The sequence below is a fragment of the Hevea brasiliensis genome, chromosome 3 (assembly GCF_030052815.1).
Source record: "Hevea brasiliensis isolate MT/VB/25A 57/8 chromosome 3, ASM3005281v1, whole genome shotgun sequence".
Taxonomy (NCBI): domain Eukaryota; kingdom Viridiplantae; phylum Streptophyta; class Magnoliopsida; order Malpighiales; family Euphorbiaceae; genus Hevea; species Hevea brasiliensis.
The window spans coordinates 69,438,362-69,457,965 of record NC_079495.1 but is presented as its reverse complement, the minus strand read 5'-3'; positions in this window follow the sequence as shown (position 1 = coordinate 69,457,965).

The following is a 19,604-nucleotide window of genomic DNA, read 5'->3' as shown; positions in this document are numbered from 1 at the left end:
CTCATTTTTGTTATTTACATTAGGTACCACTAATTTAATTTTTCATGACATTTTCCAAGTGTGATATCATATATTTTTAAAGGACATTTAGGTCAAAAGACAACTCGGGGTGTCAAATGACCACAATGCCCCTGTTCGGGTTGCATTCCCGATTTTTCGATAACACCGGGTTTTGTCCATTTTTCGATTTCTCACTTTTCTTTGTACTAATTAATTAATTTTTCTTTGATATTTATAATGGTATTTATACTTCAATTGATGTCTCTATAAGTCTTAAAAATGTTTTCCAGGGTTTCCCGCAGTCCAGGGCTAGTCAACGGTCCATGTCGTGACTTCCCGATGCGGTCACCCATCGCTAGGGTTCTCGGCTCGCTTAACTTGGTTGCATTTCTTTACTATTATTTTTCCTTTGTTTTTCTTGTATTTTCTTTTCTTGTATTTCATTATTTTATGTCTCCTCACTCATATCGAAGTGTACTTCTAGGCATTCTATTTGTTCGGACAACACTGATTATAGGAACAGTAGAACGCACTACCGAACTTAAGGGTGTTACAATTCTCCCCCCCTTAAAATAAATTTCGTCCATGAAATTTTACCCAATAGCCATCTTAAAATAGTCATACGTTTATTTTTTTTCCTTTCTATACGATCGTATAATCTTCTTTTCCTCAAATTTGTGTAAGACTTTTAACAATCTAATACAACGCTTAATTTGTTTGTATAACACCAATCTCCTCTTACTATTGTGCTGTCTAATATTTCGGTTCACGTTCCTTCTTGATTGACCCTTGAGGTCATGTTAGAATCATTCATCTAGTCATTGGTCCTCTGACCATTCTAGTCCTTAGTCTTCCTCGCATTCGTAATATTTCTTTGTTATATATGAATCAACTGTTCAAATCTCTACTTCCATAACTCTTTTTATCTGTCAATATTTTGTAACTTACTTCCTTTTGTACTGAACTATAACCTTTCGATATTCTAACTTTTGAGTTTTAGATCCCTAAGTAGGATTTTCAAACTTATTTCTAATAATTAAATTTTGTCCTGGCATAACTATACCAAAACAGATGCCGTTGGCAACTATTCTCATCTAGGTGTACTATCGGGTAGTACGTAGCTCTACACAATAATCTCAAGTTAGTACTATAATCTGCAGCTTATAGTATAAACATCAAGAACATTGCATAGTTACTACGATACATTCCAATAGATCAAACTTTCCTATCTTTTATCCTTTTCGACTTTACTGATATTCGAATCTTATTCTGATTACAACATCCATTAGCAATTACTAACAGTAACATCCCTGCCCTCATCTAGAGCAATTCCATTACTGCATCTTACTTTTACTTCCTCTTGCCTTACATTAAGTAGGCTCGCCAATTAGCTTTATAATTTATGGTGTGTTAGAAATACTTTTCGCCAATAAACTCTTCCAAAACTAATTTCACTTATTATCACAATCCTTATCTTAAAGAACTAATCACTAATGCATCAAAATTTATTCCCCTGTAAAGGAATAACAAAAGAACATATAGTTCTAACACTAACATAAAAGTATGCAGACCCCAGGTCAAACAATCCATAAACGAAGAGTACCATCCTTCTTCTTAACAAATAATACTGGCACTCCCCATGGTGACACACTAGGGCGGATGAAGCCCTTTTCAAGTAGTTCTTGCAACTGTACCTTCAACTCCTTCAACTCTGCTGGTGCCATTCTGTATGGCGTTATGGAGATTGGATCCACACCAGGCATAACATTAATTTCAAACTGCACCTCTCTTTTCGGAGGTAATCCTGGCAATTCATCAGGAAATGGAAAGTCATATACTGTAGGGATGTCCCTCAATGCTGGACTCCCCACTTGGGTGTCTATCACATGTGCCAAGTATGCTTCACACCCCTTTCTGATCATTTTTCTGGCTAGTACAGCCAAAATGATGTTTGATGGCAATAACTGCCTCTCCCCATGTATTACCACATCAGCATCGAGGAGGCCAAAAGTGACTATCTTCAGCCTACAGTCAATCATGGCATGATGCCTGGTTAACCAATCCATGCCCAAGATGACATGATAATCTCTGAAGGGCATTTTAATGAAATCAGACAGAAAAGTGTGTCCTTGGATCACCAAAGGACAATCCCTATACATTCTATTAACCCTGACCTCCTGTCCTAACGGACTTGTTACTAGCACCTCAAAGTCCATTTTTGTACATGGAACAGTAATGCAATCAATGATGCTAGCACTCACATAAGAATGGGTAGAACCCGGATCAAATAACACAAAAATATCTTGATTAAAAGTTAAGAAGGTACCAGCCACAACATCAGATGTCTCGGCCTCTTCTCTCTGTCTCATTGCATAGATTCTGACTGGAGCACTATCTTGCTCTGAATGTTTCACTGTGCCTTGGCTGCATGCTGGGCTACCTCTACCCCTGCCTCGACCTCTGCTGGGTGGTTGTGAACTTCTGGTGACAGGGCTCTGAACTGACCCTTCTGCAGTAGTAGGAGGCGTTCTAACTCTGCGACTACTGGTGCAGTCCTTGGCAAAGTGTCCTGTGCCTCCACAGTTATAACAGGCTCCAATAGCCTTATAGCATATCCCACCATGATATCTTCCACAAGTTTCACATTGGCGAAAATGGTAAGAACTTCTAGTTGTTCGACGACTGGACCTTGGTGGTCTCTGCCTTGATGATCCACCTCTGTTATATCCCTGAGCTCGGGGCTCCTCAAATTCTTTTCTCTTTCTCAAATTACTGCTTGAGCTCTGACCTATAGGTTTCTCCCTCTTCTCTATTTCATATTGCCCTTGTGGGGTTGGGCCTGTACTTGAGCTTGAGCTGACAGAGTATCAGCCATTTATTGAAAGAAAGTGGCCATTTGCTAGGCCATTTGTGCAGTATTTTGTACCGATAAAACTGGTACAGTTGGGCCTTCGACACTTTGTGGAGCTGGGCCTCAACTTGTACCTTAGCCTCTATCAATTGATCAACTGAACGATCACCCTCTTCCATAGTCAATTCGAGGATCTTAGACCTCCCGAACAATTAACATAAGAAGATTTCCTCCCGTTAGTGCATATTTATAATGTAATGTACTGTATGTATCAAACAATGACATTGAGCAGTTGTACTATGAAGAAAAAAATATTCAAGTAACAGGTGAAAACAGAATTTAAAACTTTGCTCTGATACCACTAAAACATGTCACACCCAACCCCTCTGTAAGGTCTAACATGATCTCGTAGTATACCTAATGAATTACCAACTTCGTCTACTGATAACCCATTAAATACACTACAAGGGATTTTAAAACTTTTCTTACTTCTATTTACAGTGGTGAGCACTATTTACAGGTGTAAAAAAAATTTTTTTGAACTTAAGTGAAAGAGATAACACATTTGAATTATTAGGAATTTCTGTAAAAATTTTGGGGGAGTGCCCTCTGTATTTTAAATAAAACAGTTCTTCAAAAAACATGTAAAAAGCACTTCAAATATATTTCTCAATCTCAAACTCCAACATAATTCAACACAATATGTTCTTCAACTCAAATCCACAATAATTTTTCAAAGACTAAGATAAAAAAAATATAATACAAATTTTACAAGTCAAAATAATTCACAATTTATTTTACAACTTCAATGTACAAAATTTAATTTACAACTGCTCAAAACAAAAAACAATATATACATACAGTGAACATACATTACAGTACAAAATGCAAAATGTGGTACACTCAATATACCCGATGATCTCTCGCTGAATGCACTAGCGACCTGATGCGCTACCATCAATCTGTCTACTGCGACGGAATGAAAAGCTATCGCTGAGACAATGTCTCAGTGGTGCACAACATTAACCAAATACAACTTTAAATCACAATTCATAAATCATATAAATGATGGATACGTAAAACTATAGTTAAATTCAATACAATGAATGTCATAAAGAATTTAACACAATATCACATTAAATCTCAGTAATCAAAACATAGCTAAATTCATAAGACAGTGAATGTCAATAAGAATTTAAACTCCATTTCACAAATTATCAAAGCTCATAATAACATAATTTAGTCAAATAATTTACGAACACAGTGTTGCCAATTCATACACAACTTAAGCCATGACACAAAATTTTCGATCAATGCCGCGTTGTACACCACGACAAAGCAATCACAACCCCACTAATCGAAATCAATGAGGAAGGGAGCTAGCTATATAATGAGTACTCATCCGATCACCTCAACTGGTAAACCAGAGAGGGAGAAAAATAAACGATCACAACTCCATAAATGGAGAAGGAAAATAAACGATCACAACCCCATAAATGGAGAAGGAATGATATGATACTGTCATGCTAAGTGTGAACACAAAATCAATTCCAAACATTTTATTCAAATGATTCGTGAGAATCCAATAAATTTCTAAAGTCATAAATTCATTCACAAAATGGCAACACAATTCATAATTAACTTCAAATTTTCACAAATCACACTAAATCAATTTTTCCACAGTTTCAAACCATTTACAATGCTTTTCAAGCAATAAGTATCCATTCAAACACATTTCCATAATTGAAAACAATAATATACAAATAGTCATAATTTATTTCAATTGAAAAATTCAAAAGAAATAACTGTTGTGCACAAACCTCTGATATCTGTCTCCTGGTCTTGACTCAGTGTTTCCTTCCCTTTCCCTGAGTCTTTGCTAACTGAGAAACACAATTTGAAGTGTTTCAGTACTTAATTAAACTGTCTCTAACGATAATGCTTGATAATTAATTTACTGAATTCTATTATTTGCTTAGTCAACCTAATATGTCGACCCTCGATGCATTCTAGGTGAATTAGGTTTTAAGGTTACCAATATGTCACATTCGATAGTCTTTTAGGGTTGCTACATGTTACCAAATTCATTTCCATGTATCTTGCATTTTCTTGCAATTTGCTGGATTCCGGGATACTAGTTTGAGCTAGCCGGACGACCTAGTTCCCTCGGTTTTCGGGTTTCGATCAAAACTACAAACTTGTAGATCTATGTCTTATGGAACGCGGGGCAAAATTTCAGGTCATTCTGAGTTATGTAGACCAAGTTATGGTCATTTTACTATTGCTGGTCAAAGTGCATCAAAAGTGGTCACTTTAGGTCACTTTAGGTCATTTTAGGTTCAGCCAGTTTTTGGACCCGAACTTGTGCAAGCTATTGACTTGCCTATGGTCATTTCTGGGATTTGGTGTCTTCATAAGACTTGTAGATATGGGTCTTAACTATTCATGGTCAAAATTTCAGGTCAATTGGACCTGTTTTGAGTGAGTTATAGCCTAAACACTAACTGCTGCCCAAATGGTCAGTTTTCAGGCCTTATTTGCACTTAATCCGGATTTGGTCATTTTTCAAGCTACCTTGCAAGCAGAATTTTGGTATGCTTTCTTCATGAAAGTTGGCACATTTTGTGCCTGGTTTCACCTCCAATTGGTCTCATACTAATTGGAGCCACACACTTAAAGTTATGGGCCTAGAACACAAACTGCCTTATTGCATTTTTTTGCATACACATCAAGGATCACTTTTAACACTTACCAAACTCAACATTCAAACCAATTCTGGTTGTACCATAACCTAAACATAATTTACAACATATTATAGGTCATTTTGGCAGCTTACAATTACATTCAATGTGCACCAACAAGTGCAGAATTTGTCCAACTCAATTTGCAACAATTCAATCACCAATTCATGCTCATTTACATGTCCAACTTCACACCATCATACATGCACTCAAACTGCCATAACCCCTATCACAATTTAACATCATTATTCCATAAACCAAGCATGAATTCCAGCATTCTTCAAGAGCTAACAAACTGCCACAATGGTACATTTACATTCCATTAATTTTCAAGCTTTAAATTTCATTTCACATTTACATATACTAAGTATACATCACCCAAACAATTTCCTACACAATATACATTTAATCAATAATTTAATTCACCATTTATAAGTAAAAATAAACTGCCTTCAAGGTGTTTCCATGGCTGCCAAAAGCACACATTCCCATTCAACATCAAACCTCAAAAATTTCTTCATAAATCAAACACCCATAACATTCTTACAAACTTTAACAAAACAATAATAAAAAATTCAAAATTACCACTTTGGAAATTCTTCAAAACTCCACAAAAACTTTCATTTCTTGCTGCCTATCTACTACCCATGGTGTGAGGATCATTTTTCATGAAGACTCTTGCAAGAAATCAAGGCTTGATCTTGGAGAACTTGAGCTCCATGCATGGTTCGGCCATGGGAGAGGTTTGAGAGCTTTTATTCTTCCAAATGAATTTTTCAAGTGGAGAAGATGAATTGCAGAATGTTAGTGGACATTTCTGTCCACTTAGGGTATTATATGGTATATAATAATTTACTTAGTACTCCACTTGAAGGAACGGAAGCGTGAAAAACACAAGTTTATACCATTGAATTCAAAAATTTTCACCTAGGGTCACATGCATCATGCAAGATTTATTTTTATCTATTTGATTTCAATGATAAACAACATATTAAAACTCTTTTAATATGTTTTTGGATCTGTATTTGCCATTTAAGATTTTAAAATTAATCAGATTAATTTTAGAACCCTATATTAAATCAAGAATGATTACACTAACCTCTTGATGCACTGCAGCGTGTCTGCGCCTTTGAGATTCGTCTTCACGACACCAGATGTTGTCCCTCTAGCTTGTCCACACCAAGAACACCTATGGCAGCCCTTGAATAGCTTCTAAAGCTTTTTCTATCAATTAGAAAATCAAATTCTGCCTTTTAAGAGATTAAAGATGTAAACAGGACACTAGAAACAATTTCTAGTGTTCTTAATTCAAGAGATTGATGGCTAATCTCTTTGAATTGATAAGAGATGAAGAAGAAGAGATGAAAACCCTCAAAGTGGCATGAAAAAGGAGTGTGGCTGCTGGTTGTGTCTTATTTTCTCATAACAACACTTAAATAGCTAGGTTAACACATTAAACCCTTGCCACATGTCACCCTTTGATTAGCTCTAGGTTTAAGTGACCCAATCACATTGTGCCAAGTGTCAAACCTATATTTAATCTTGATTTTAATCATCTTACATGATTAAAAAACATTTGGCAAGCTTATGTGTAATCTCATGTGTCACCATCTCATGGTGCCACGTGTCACACTGCAAAATGACCAAAATGCCCCTGTGTCTTAATTTTGAGTTCTCAACCCAAAATAATTATTTTTCTTCTTCTAATTAATTTATATCAAATATAAATTAATTAATTAATCTCTATTAATTAATTTCTCATTAATTAAATTCATATTTAAACACTTTAAATATAAATTTAATTTATACTACACATCCAATAATCTAGATTTGGTTTCAAGTCATGCTAGGGACTTTGCAATTTAATTGCAAACCAAACCTATTTAATTAATCAATTAAACTCTTTAATTAATTAATTAAATCATATTTAAATAGGTGATAACTTGTATATGTGTGTGACTTACTAGGCTCATCACTAATTGGCAATGAGACATGATATCAACTCTTAATATCATCAGAACTCTTTCTTACCATAAATGATTTCTCTAAATCATTTTATGAACCTCATAGACCATGGTTAACACCTAGTATAGCATGCCATGGCCACCCAATTAGTAATAAGGTTTACCTTAAATGAACCTATAATCATATGTTACCATGCACTAGAATCTCTCTGTTACAAAATCCCAACTCAAGCTGGAGTCATGGTTTAAGTCAAACTCCATTTGCTATGAATATTATGTTCTCTTTTAATTCCAGTTCTTGATTAAAAAGATTTTTCTCATCAGAAACTCTTTTATGAATAAATCTATTTGTCCTGGCCAGGAACTTGAAACATCAAGAACAATTAAATGAACATAGGATTTTATCTCTATTTACTTAGAGTAACAGATTCCATCTTGATCAACACCTACCTCCATATATAACTAGTAGGAGCCAACACATGCCCATATACCCATACACAGTACAAGTATGAAAGCAGTATCAAACTCAAACTACCTATATACAAGATAACTGTGCTATCTCAGGTCTAAAGATTATATGCACTGATATGATTTATGACAAAACATTGACAAGAGTAAACTCCATGTGCTTGTCATAAGTGTCACTGGTTCGGCCTACTTATCATTTATAAGTGCCTATCATGTTTGTCATATGGCATGAGACTCACCATTCCACCTTATTTATATCTCATATAAATAACTTGGGAACAAACATGAATACAATCTTTCTGGATAAGTCATGTCCTTATTATGAAGTATCCTCGATTGTGAACCTATTTATGATACTTTGTGCTAGAAATATTGTCACTCATATTCTTAACAACTTAAGAATAATATTTCTAACAAAATATCAATGGACCTTTTCTATTACACATAAATATATTATGTAAACGGAAAAGTGGAAATGCCTTTTATTAATAAAAATATATACAAGATACATACTAAATGATATGCTCTAGGGCATACTACTAACAATCTCCCACTAGCACTAGAGCCATTCATTACAATACCTTAGACCCATCTTCTCAAGATGTCAGTCTAACTGAGCTTGTGACAAAGGCTTAGTGCATGGATCAGCTGAATTTTTCAGCTGATGTTATTTTTCTGCATGGCTATATCGCCTTTGCCCAACTATATGTCTGATAATGTGGTAGTGCCTTTCTATGTGTTTGGATTTTGGGTGAGACCTTAGTTCCTTAGCCTGTATGACTGCTCCATTGTTGTCACAGTGTAGTGGAACTGCTGACTCAATGGAAGGAACTACTGTATCACGAACTTCTTTATCCAAACAGCTTCCTTTGCAGCATCTGATGCAGCAATATACTCAGCCTCTGTAGTGGAATATGCAGTCGTGCTCTGTTTGGAACTCTTCCAACTGACTGCACCTCCATTACAAATGAACACATATCTAGAGGTAGACTTTCTATCATCAATATCTGATTGGAAATCAGAATCAGTATAACCATCCAATTGCAAGTCTCCACCTCCATAAATTAAGAATAAATCCTTAGTTCTTCTCAAGTACTTAAGGATATTCTTGACAGCTATCCAGTGTTCCAAACCTGGATTGGATTGATACCTGCTAGTCAAACTAACAGCATATGCGATATCCGGCCTAGTACACAACATTGCATACATTATACTTCCAATAGTCGAAGCATATGGAATCCTGGCCATCTTATCTCTTTCATCAGGTGTCTTTGGAGACATCTCTTTAGAAAGATGGATACCATGTCTCACTGGTAACAATCTTCTCTTGGAATCAAGCATGTTAAACCTCTTTAACACCTTTTCCAAGTATAGACTTTGGGATAAACCAATTATACTTTTCGCTTTATCTCTATAGATGCGAATCCCAAGAATATAGGTTGCCTTCCCTAAGTCTTTCATGGAGAATGTATTTGACAACCATACCTTTATAGTCGTCAACATACCTGTGTCATTACCCATCAATAGTATGTCATCCACATATAAGACAAGGAAAGTGATAGCACTATCACTAACCTTCTTATATACACATGGCTCATCCTCATTTTTGATAAAACCAAAGGATTTAATGGCTTCATCAAAACGGATGTTCCAACTCCTCGAAGCTTGTTTCAACCCATAAATGGATCGCTTTAGCTTGCATACCTTGGAACCATCTTGGGATTCAAATCCCCTAGGTTGTTCCATGAAAATGTTTTCTTCAATGTATCCATTGAGAAAAGCTGTTTTGACATCCATCTGCCAAATCTCATAATCATAGTACGCAGCTATTGCTAATAAAATCCGAATTGAATTAAGCATGGCAACAGGTGAGAAAGTCTCCTCATAGTCGATTCCTTGCCTTTGGCGAAACCCTTTCGCTACTAGCCTTGCCTTATAGGTCTCTACCTTTCCATCAGAACCAATTTTCTTCTTGAAAACCCATTTGTTCCCTATAGGTACAATACCTTCAGGTGGGTCAACAAGATCCCAAACTTGATTCTTATACATGGAATCAATCTCGGATTTCATAGCATCAATCCATTTTGAAGAGTCTATATCTGATATAGCTTCTTCATAGGTAAGTGGATCATCTCCATGATCTACTTCTTCATGAGTAGACAACTCTTGTTCTTCTTCATGAAGAAAACCATATCTCACTGGTGGGTGAGATACCCTGGTTGTTCTACGAGGAACAGTGTAGATGTTTCATCAACGGGTATAGGTTGACTAGATGGATCTATATCCATCGATATGTTGGTTGGTCGAATTCTCCAATTCTAACTCTATTTGCCTTCCTTTGCCTCCTTCTTGAGCAAGCATTTGTTCAAGAAATGTGGCATCTCTACTTATCACAACCTTTTGTGAAGTAGGCAAATAAAAATAATATCCAAAACTATCTTTTGGATATCCAACAAATCGACCCTTTTCTGATCTGGTCTCCAATTTATCAGTGTTCAGCTTTTTGATATAAGCTGGACAACCCCAAATCTTAACATGCTTAAGACTTGGTTTTCTTCCATGCCATATCTCATAAGGTGTGGAAGAAAGCGATTTTGATGGAATCCTATTCAGAATATACAAAGTGATTCTAATGCAAATCCCCAAAGGAGATTGGCATATCGGTATAGCTCATCATACTACGTACCATATCCAATAGGGTACGATTTCTCCTTCGGATACACCATTGGTTGTGGTGTTCTGGAGGAGTCAGCTGAGAAACAATGCCATGCTCTCTCAAGTATTCATCAAATTCAGTACTCAAATATTCACCTCCACGATCTGATCGAAGAGCTTTAATACTCTTTCCTGTTTGATTTTCTACTTCAGATTAAAATTCTTTGAACTTTTCAAAAGATTCATGTTTGTATTTCATCAAATACAAATACCCAAACCTTGATTTATCATTAGTAAAGGTAATAAAATAATAAAAGCCCCCTCTAGCCATTTCTTTAAATGGACCACATACATCACTATGTATTAGCTCCAAAATATTTTCAGCTCTTAGCCCCTGTCCAACAAAGGGTGATCTAGTCATTTTTCCCTGAAGGCAAGATTCACAAGTTGGAGTAGGCTCAGAGTCCAATAAGGATAGAATCCCCATTTTCTCCAATTTTGTAATCCTATCTTCTGCAACATGACATAATATTAAGTGCCAAATATATTTTGAACTTGAGTTGTTTTTCACCACGGCATTGCTTTCATTTAGATTGCTATACTCTGGCCAGTGGAAACACTTTCTTACTGGTAATGGAAACACTTTCTTATTGGCAATGGAAACACTTTCCTGTTGGCAGTGGAAACACTTTCCTTTGCCTTCATCAGCTTTAGTCTTCCTTTTCTATTTAGCTATTTTCTTAGAAGGACCAGGAATCTGAGGTTTCTTTTTCTTATTGCCCTTCTTCTTATTGGACTTTCCAGCAGAAGAAGATGCAACCAAAGCTACCTCTTTTCCTTTATTGCCTGGCATATTCTTTTGGGCAATAACCAGCATGTTGAGTAAACCAGCTAAGGTGCATTCCTATTGAGTCATATGGAAATTTGTCACAAAATTTCCCAAAAGACCCAGGAAGGGACTGAAGGATCAAATCCGTCTGTAGTTGGAAATCCATGTTGAAGTCAAGATATTCCAACTGCTCAATCAGCCGAATCATCTTGTGGACATGATCCCCAACATTCTGTCCCTCAAACATCCTCATGCAGAATAGCTGTCTAGATATCTCATACCTAGCATTCCTGCTGTGCTCACCATCTGACTCTTGTAGGTGAAGGAGGATCTCACTCGCACTCTGCATGTTCTCATATTGCTTCTGTAACTCATTACTCATGGAAGCAAACATGTAACACTTAGCTCTCATATCATGCTCCTTCCACTTGTCCAAAGTTTCATGTTCCTCTTAAGTGGCCTTTGGAGGTAAGGGACCAGGAACATTTGAATCTAGAACATATCCTATATGTTCAAGGTTCAAGACAAGTTTCAAATTTCTTAGCCAATCAGACAGATTAGGTCCTGTCAACCTATTGTGATCAAGTATGCTTGCAAGAATATTGGATGGTGGTGGTTGTTCTGTGCTCATTATTATCAGAAAATTAATTGCAGAAATAACCAGATTAATTAGTAAATGTATCATGTAATTAACCAAATATGATTATGGTCTTTTAATCAAATTGGTCCTCCCACTAACTTAGCGAACCCTACACTTCCAAAGTAGAAAACGGAAATCCTAGTTGGATGGATTTCTAGTGGGTGATTGAATTCTTATAATTCTATTGATCATCCTCAGGTACATCCATTATTGGAATTACAATAAACTATAAGTGAGCAACTCCTTGCCCATCACATCCCATGTGAGGTTCAATCCTTTACCTAGCCCCTAATGCTCAAAATCTCAGGTACATCCATTATTGACTTATCTTACATTAGTTAAGTTGATCCCATTGAGCCAATAATTATGCAAATAATTTTAATGTCCTCAGGTACATCCAATATTGGCCACCAAACCATTTACATATTTACAACATCTCATGCTTAACAATTATTCTTAAGAAAATCTCTTAAATAAATTGCATCTTATGCAACTATTTAAAATTTCTTAAAATAATTGCCCCAATGGAGGGCCTATGTTATAATTACTTTAATTATAGCATTTCCAACTTAATCATTTGTTTGGAAGATTTTATGGTCATTCTAATTACTATTAAGGTCTCACTTTGCACATTATCCATTTAGCATGCATATATCATATAATTGCATACATTCGCATACATCTCATGCATTCATGGATAAGCAGTAAATATGGTATGATCATGGACTTTCTAAGGGATTCAATTCTGAGCCACCAAGAATTGAATCAGGGCATTCCTAGGTGCATTTCATTCATTCATTTTACAAGAGTTGCTGAAGGAGTACATAATCAACACTTGATATTGAATTCCTCTCACTGGTCCCACCAATGCTCTTAACCTCCTTGAACTTCTTGCAATCCAATATTATTTGGTAATCCTTGGCATACCAAGGCGAATTTACAAGAACTTAAATAAATGAAATTACAACCCAAAAATTATTATAAACTTAATAATACATGCCAAAATAAATTAAAATAAATTAATTAATTTACAATCCCAAAGAAACATAAAAGAAATAAATCCAATCACATTGGTCTTTTATAGTCCATGATCATCCATCATGCATATCACTATTTAACAATTAAATAAAACATACATACTTAAATTAAATTGAATATCTCATATTCAACTTAAAAATCCAGATTTGAATATGAGTCAAATAAATTTAAAAATTCAGATTTGAATCTCATTCAAATAAATTTAAAAATTCAGATTTGAATCACATTCAAACAACTTTAAAAATTCAGATTTGAATCACATTCAAACATTTTTAAAAATATCAGATTTGAATCACATTCAAATATTTTTTAAAAAATCAGATCTGAATTTTATTCAATCAATTTTAAAAAATCAGATTTAAATATGATTCAAACAACTTTAAAAATTCAGATTTGAATCACATTCAAACAACTTTTAAAATTCAGATTTGAATCACATTCAAACAATTTTTAAAATTCTGATTTGAATCATAATTTAATTGTATGATAAAAATTCTAATTAAACAATTTAATTAGACATAAAATGGATCTTAAATCATACAACAATTGCACATTCACCATCCATTTACCTTTGCACACCATTGTGATGCATCAACCATGCGCACCATGGTGTTCATCATTTGTGCCGCCACTTTGACTTTGCAACCAGCAATAAACTCTTGATCTCATGATCAAACACACAATTAAATCATATAATCATCAATCTAAATGGCAAATATAGTGGCTCTGATACCAATTGAAGGAACGGAAGCGTGAAAAACACAAGTTTATACCATTGAATTCAAAAATTTTCACCTAAGGTCACATGCATCATGCAAGATTTATTTTTATCTATTTGATTTCAATGATAAACAACATATTAAAACTCTTTTAATATGTTTTTGGATCTGTATTTGCCATTTAAGATTTTAAAATTAATCAGATTAATTTTAGAACCCTATATTAAATCAAGAACGATTACACTAACCTCTTGATGCAATCGTGTCTGCGCCTTTGAGATTCGTCTTCAGGACACCAGATGTTGTCCCTCTAGCTTGTCCACACCAAGAACACCTATGGCAGCCCTTGAATAGCTTCTAAAGCTTTTTCTATTAATTAGAAAATCAAGTTCTGCCTTTTAAGAGATTAAAGATGTAAACAGGACACTAGAAACAATTTCTAGTGTTCTTAATTCAAGAGATTGATGGCTAATCTCTTTGAATTGATAAGAGATGAAGAAGAAGAGATGAAAACCCTCAAAGTGGCGTGACAAAGGAGTGTGGCTGCTGGTTGTGTTTTATTTTCTCATAACAACACTTAAATAGCTAGGTTAACACGTTAAACCCTTGCCACATGTCACCCTTTGATTAGCTCTAGGTTTAAGTGACCCAATCACATTGTGCCAAGTGTCAAACCTATATTTAATCTTGATTTTAATCATCTTACATGATTAAAAAACATTTTGCAAGCTTATGTGTAATCCCATGTGTCACCATCTCATGGTGCCACGTGTCACACTGCAAAATGACCAAAATGCCCCTGTGTCTTAATTTTGAGTTCTCAACCCAAAATAATTATTTTTCTTCTTCTAATTAATTTATATCAAATATAAATTAATTAATTAATCTCTATTAATTAATTTCTCATTAATTAAATTCATATTTAAACACTTTAAATATAAATTTAATTTATACTACACATCCAATAATCTAGATTTGGTTTCAAGTCATGCTAGGGACTTTGCAATTTAATTGCAAACCAAACCTATTTAATTAATCAATTAAACTCTTTAATTAATTAATTAAATCATATTTAAATAGGTGATAACTTGTGTATGTGTGTGACTTACTAGGCTCATCACTAATTGGAAATGAGACAAGATATCAACTCTTAATATCATCAGAACTCTTTCTTACCATAAATGATTTCTCTAAATCATTTTATGAACCTCATAGACCATGGTTAACACCTAGCATAGCATGCCATGGCCACCCAATTAGTAATAAGGTTTACCTTAAATGAACTTATAATCATATGTTACCATGCACTAGAATCTCTCTGTTACAAAATCCTAACTCAAGCTGGAGTCATGGTTTATGTCAAACTCCATTTGCTATGAATATTATGTTCTCTTTTAATTCCAGTTCTTGATTAAAAGATTTTTCTCATCGTAAACTCTTTCTCAATAAATCTATCTGTCTGCCAGAACTTGAAACATCAAGAACAATTAAATGAACATAGGATTTTATCTCTATTTACTTAGAGTAACAGATTCCATCTTGATCAACACCTACCTCCATATATAACTAGTAGGAGCCAACACATGCCCATATACCCATACACAGTACAAGTATGAAAGCAGTATCAAACTCAAACTACCTATATACAAGATAACTGTGCTATCTCAGGTCTAAAGATTATATGCACTGATATGATTTATGACAAAACATTGACAAGTGTAAACTCCATGTGCTTGTCATAAGTGTCACTGGTTCGGCCTACTTATCATTTATAAGTGCCGATCATGTTTGTCATATGGCATGAGACTCACCATTCCACCTTATTTATATCTCATATAAATAACTTGGGAACAAACATGAATACAATCTTTCTGGATAAGTCATGTCCTTATTATGAAGTATCCTCGATTGTGAACCTATTTATGATACTTTGTGCTAGAAATATTGTCACTCATATTCTTAATAACTTAAGAATAATATTTCTAACAAAATATCAATGGACCTTTTCTATTACACATAAATATATTATGTAAACGGAAAAGTGGAAATGCCTTTTATTAATAAAAATATATACAAGATACATACTAAATGATATGCTCTAGGGCATACTACTAACACCACTAACATAGGTTAATAATAAATAATGTTAAACTTTCCATATTCCCACATTAAGTTTCTCATTTTTGTTATTTACATTAGGTACCACTAATTTAATTTTTCATGACATTTTATAAGTGTGATATCATATATTTTTAATGGACATTTAGGTCAAAAGACAACTCGGGGTGTCAAATGACCACAATGCCCCTGTTCGGGTTACATTCCCGATTTTTCGATAACACCGGGTTTTGTCCGTTTTTTGATTTCTCACTTTTCTTTGTACTAATTAATTAATTTTTCTTTGATATTTATAATGGTATTTATACTTCAATTGATGTCTCTATAAGTCTTAAAAATGTTTTCCAGGGTTCCCCGCAGTCCAGGGCTAGTCAACGGTCCATGTCGTGACTTCCCGATGCGGTCACCCATCGCTAGGGTTCTCGGCTCGCTTAACTTGGTTGCATTTATTTACTATTATTTTTGCTTTGTTTTTCTTGTATTTTCTTTTCTTGTATTTCATTATTTTATGTCTCCTCACTCATATCGAAGTGTAGTTCTAGGCATTCTAGCTGTTCGGACAGCACTAGTCATAGGAACAGTAGAACGCACTACTAAACTGAAGGGTGTTACAATTCTCCCCCCCTTAAAATAAATTTCGTCCACGAAATTTTACCCAATAGCCATCTTAAAATAGTCATACGTTTATTTTTTTTCCTTTCTATACGATCGTATAATCTTCTTTTCCTCAAATTTGTGTAAGACTTTTAACAATCTAATACAACGCTTAATTTGTTTGTATAACACCTGTAACACCCTCCCGGTAACTACTCCGTACATCCTGCTGTTCCGGTGACCAGTGTCGGTCCGGACAGCTAGAATGTCCGGAAAAATAATTAAACTAAAGTGAGGGACCATAATTAACTCAAATATTAATAAGAAAAATTTGGTAAAAATTTTAGAAATAAAATACAACCAAGTTAAACGAGCCGGTGGCCTAGCGATGGGTAACCAGAGGGAAGTTGCGGTTCTTGCAACTAGGAGCCCTAGACCCGTGGGAAAAAATCATAAAATAATTTTTGGGACTCCAGAGAAGGGTTATTGAGGTTCCCATGGCATTAGAATGCCAAGAAAATACCTAGAAAAATTTTTCAATCGGTACAGACAATTTTGACCCGTTAAGCCAAATGGAGGGCATTTTGGTCATTTCGCCTTCAGAGGTGATTTTTGGCCGACTTGTCCAGTTGAGTAAATAATTATTATGACATAAAATATGAATTAATGTTGATGAAAAACTAATTTAAAGTTAGTAGAAAAGAAAAGAAAAGAAATTGAATGAAAACTTGAATTATGACATCATAATGATGTCATCAAAAAGGCCTCCACCAATCACACTTTAACAAGCACTCTTAAACCACTTAAAAAGGAAAGAAATGAGTTAAAAATTAAAGAAATTTTCTGCTCTTCTTCTCCAAATTTCACAACCCTCTCCCTCACCTCTCTCAACCTCCATGAAAGCCTCCTTGTAAGCTTGATTTCTTCCTTCATCCCACCATAAAACCCCATCTTCCTTTCACAAAAATTGGTCATCACAAATTGTGCAATACTTGGGCAGCAAAAAGAAGTGAAAATAAAGAAGTTTTTTTCAAGCTTGGATTGGCATACAACAAGGTTAGTGCACATATGTATTTAAAACTCATTAATTCCATGTTAGAGATGTGTAATAGGTAAGAAATTGTGAAATAAATGAACCAAACCCATGTGTATGTGTACATGAATTTTCGGCAGCCCTAGGAAGGAATGAGTTTGATTGTATTAATGGACTTAGAGTGAATTGGAGATTATGTTTAAAGTGTATACATATATATATATAGAGAATGAAAGAGTAAATTAAGGAAATTGTGAAAACTTTGAAATTTAGCTAGGGTTTAGGAATGAAAATTTGACTTGGCTTATGAATTTTTAAAGAACATTCTAATGGTCAATTAGTGACCATTTGAGGTATGTTGACCATAAATTGGACTGAAAAATGGCATGGCAAAGTGGAATGGTAGGTCATTTAAAGACAAAGACATGATGGCTGAGATTTCAGTCCACTTGGACTGCCATATCCTTGGCTGTGTTGGTCCAATTGGTGTTTGTCCAATTGGACATGAAACTAGGCTTATAATGGCACATTTTTGCTGAAGAAACCATGCCAAAGGACCAAAGCAAGAGGACCAAAAATTGGCCCCAATCCAGATACCCTGCAAACAGCCCCTGCAGAATGACCGAATGAACAGTAACTGTTCATTTGGCCATAACTCACTGTAGAATGGTCAAATTGACCTAAAAGTTTTACAGCAACAAGATATGATATAGACAAACAACTTTCATGAAGAACATCACCCCAAATTATGCCATTAACCCATTCAAATTATTGGGCAAAGTTAAGTTATCAAACCTGCAACTCTGCAGATTTTCACTTGAGCAGTAATGTTTGGATGGCTATAACTCTCTCTAGAAAACTCGGATTTAGGTGATTCTTGAACCGATGGAAACCTAAGGTATGGTAGAACATTTCATAAGAAGAAAGTTAGACCAAATTATGAACTTAACTTGATCAAATTACTGACCAAAGTTGGACCAAAAATCTGCCAGACCCAAAATCTCAGCATGAACAGTGCACGTGAACAGTAAACTTATTTTGGCCATAACTTGAGCTACAAAACTCCAAATGGAGTGATTCAAAAAATGAAATTCAACTAGACAAAATATGGAACAACTTTCATGTTTACCATTTCCTCAAATTCTTACTGCAATAGTGCCCAATGGAATAGTAAAATTGAGTTACAAAAATTGGAAATTTTGCTTCTCTTAGTTTAAGCTTAGAAATGGTATTAATGCTTAATGCCAACAAGTTTTAAATGCAAAATGTGGTACATTGGAAGTGTTAAAACCAATGCAACTATTTTCTATGCAAAAGTCAACTTTTTGTTGATCAATGAAGTGAATAGTGACACCAAGACTTGAAATTCAAAAATTGTGAAACTTAAAAGTGCAAAATGCCCTAGTAGGCCTAATGTGATTTGTTTGGATAGATTGGCATGCCAATAGGGTATTGTTTTAGCAGTACTGCGAAAGGCTTTATTCCTGTGTTTAGGGCTTTATGCCCGTATTCATAGCTTTTATGCCTGTATTCATGGCTTTTATGCCCGATTATGTGATATCATGGCTTTTTAGCCATACTGACTGCATACATGGTTGACGTTCTGCGTCCCATGGTATGACGGCCCGAGACACCGCGGTGTCCAGTGCCAACAACCCGTTATCCAGTCCAGTCGTCCAGTATAGGTTACTTGGGCATGGAAAAGTATAACTGTAATTGAACTGATTGTTAAAGAAAATACAAAAATTAAATATCAGGAATGATTATGATAGAATACAAAGAAACTCAAGATCATGAAGAAAATAATTAACAAAATGCATGAAGAAGTTAATATCATAAAATGTAATTAGCCCTCGACTAAACATTAAGTTGGTAATTATTCAGTTCTTATGAACACAATGGCTAAGAAATTATGATTTTTATTAGCATATTATATTTTCTTGTATTATTGGCA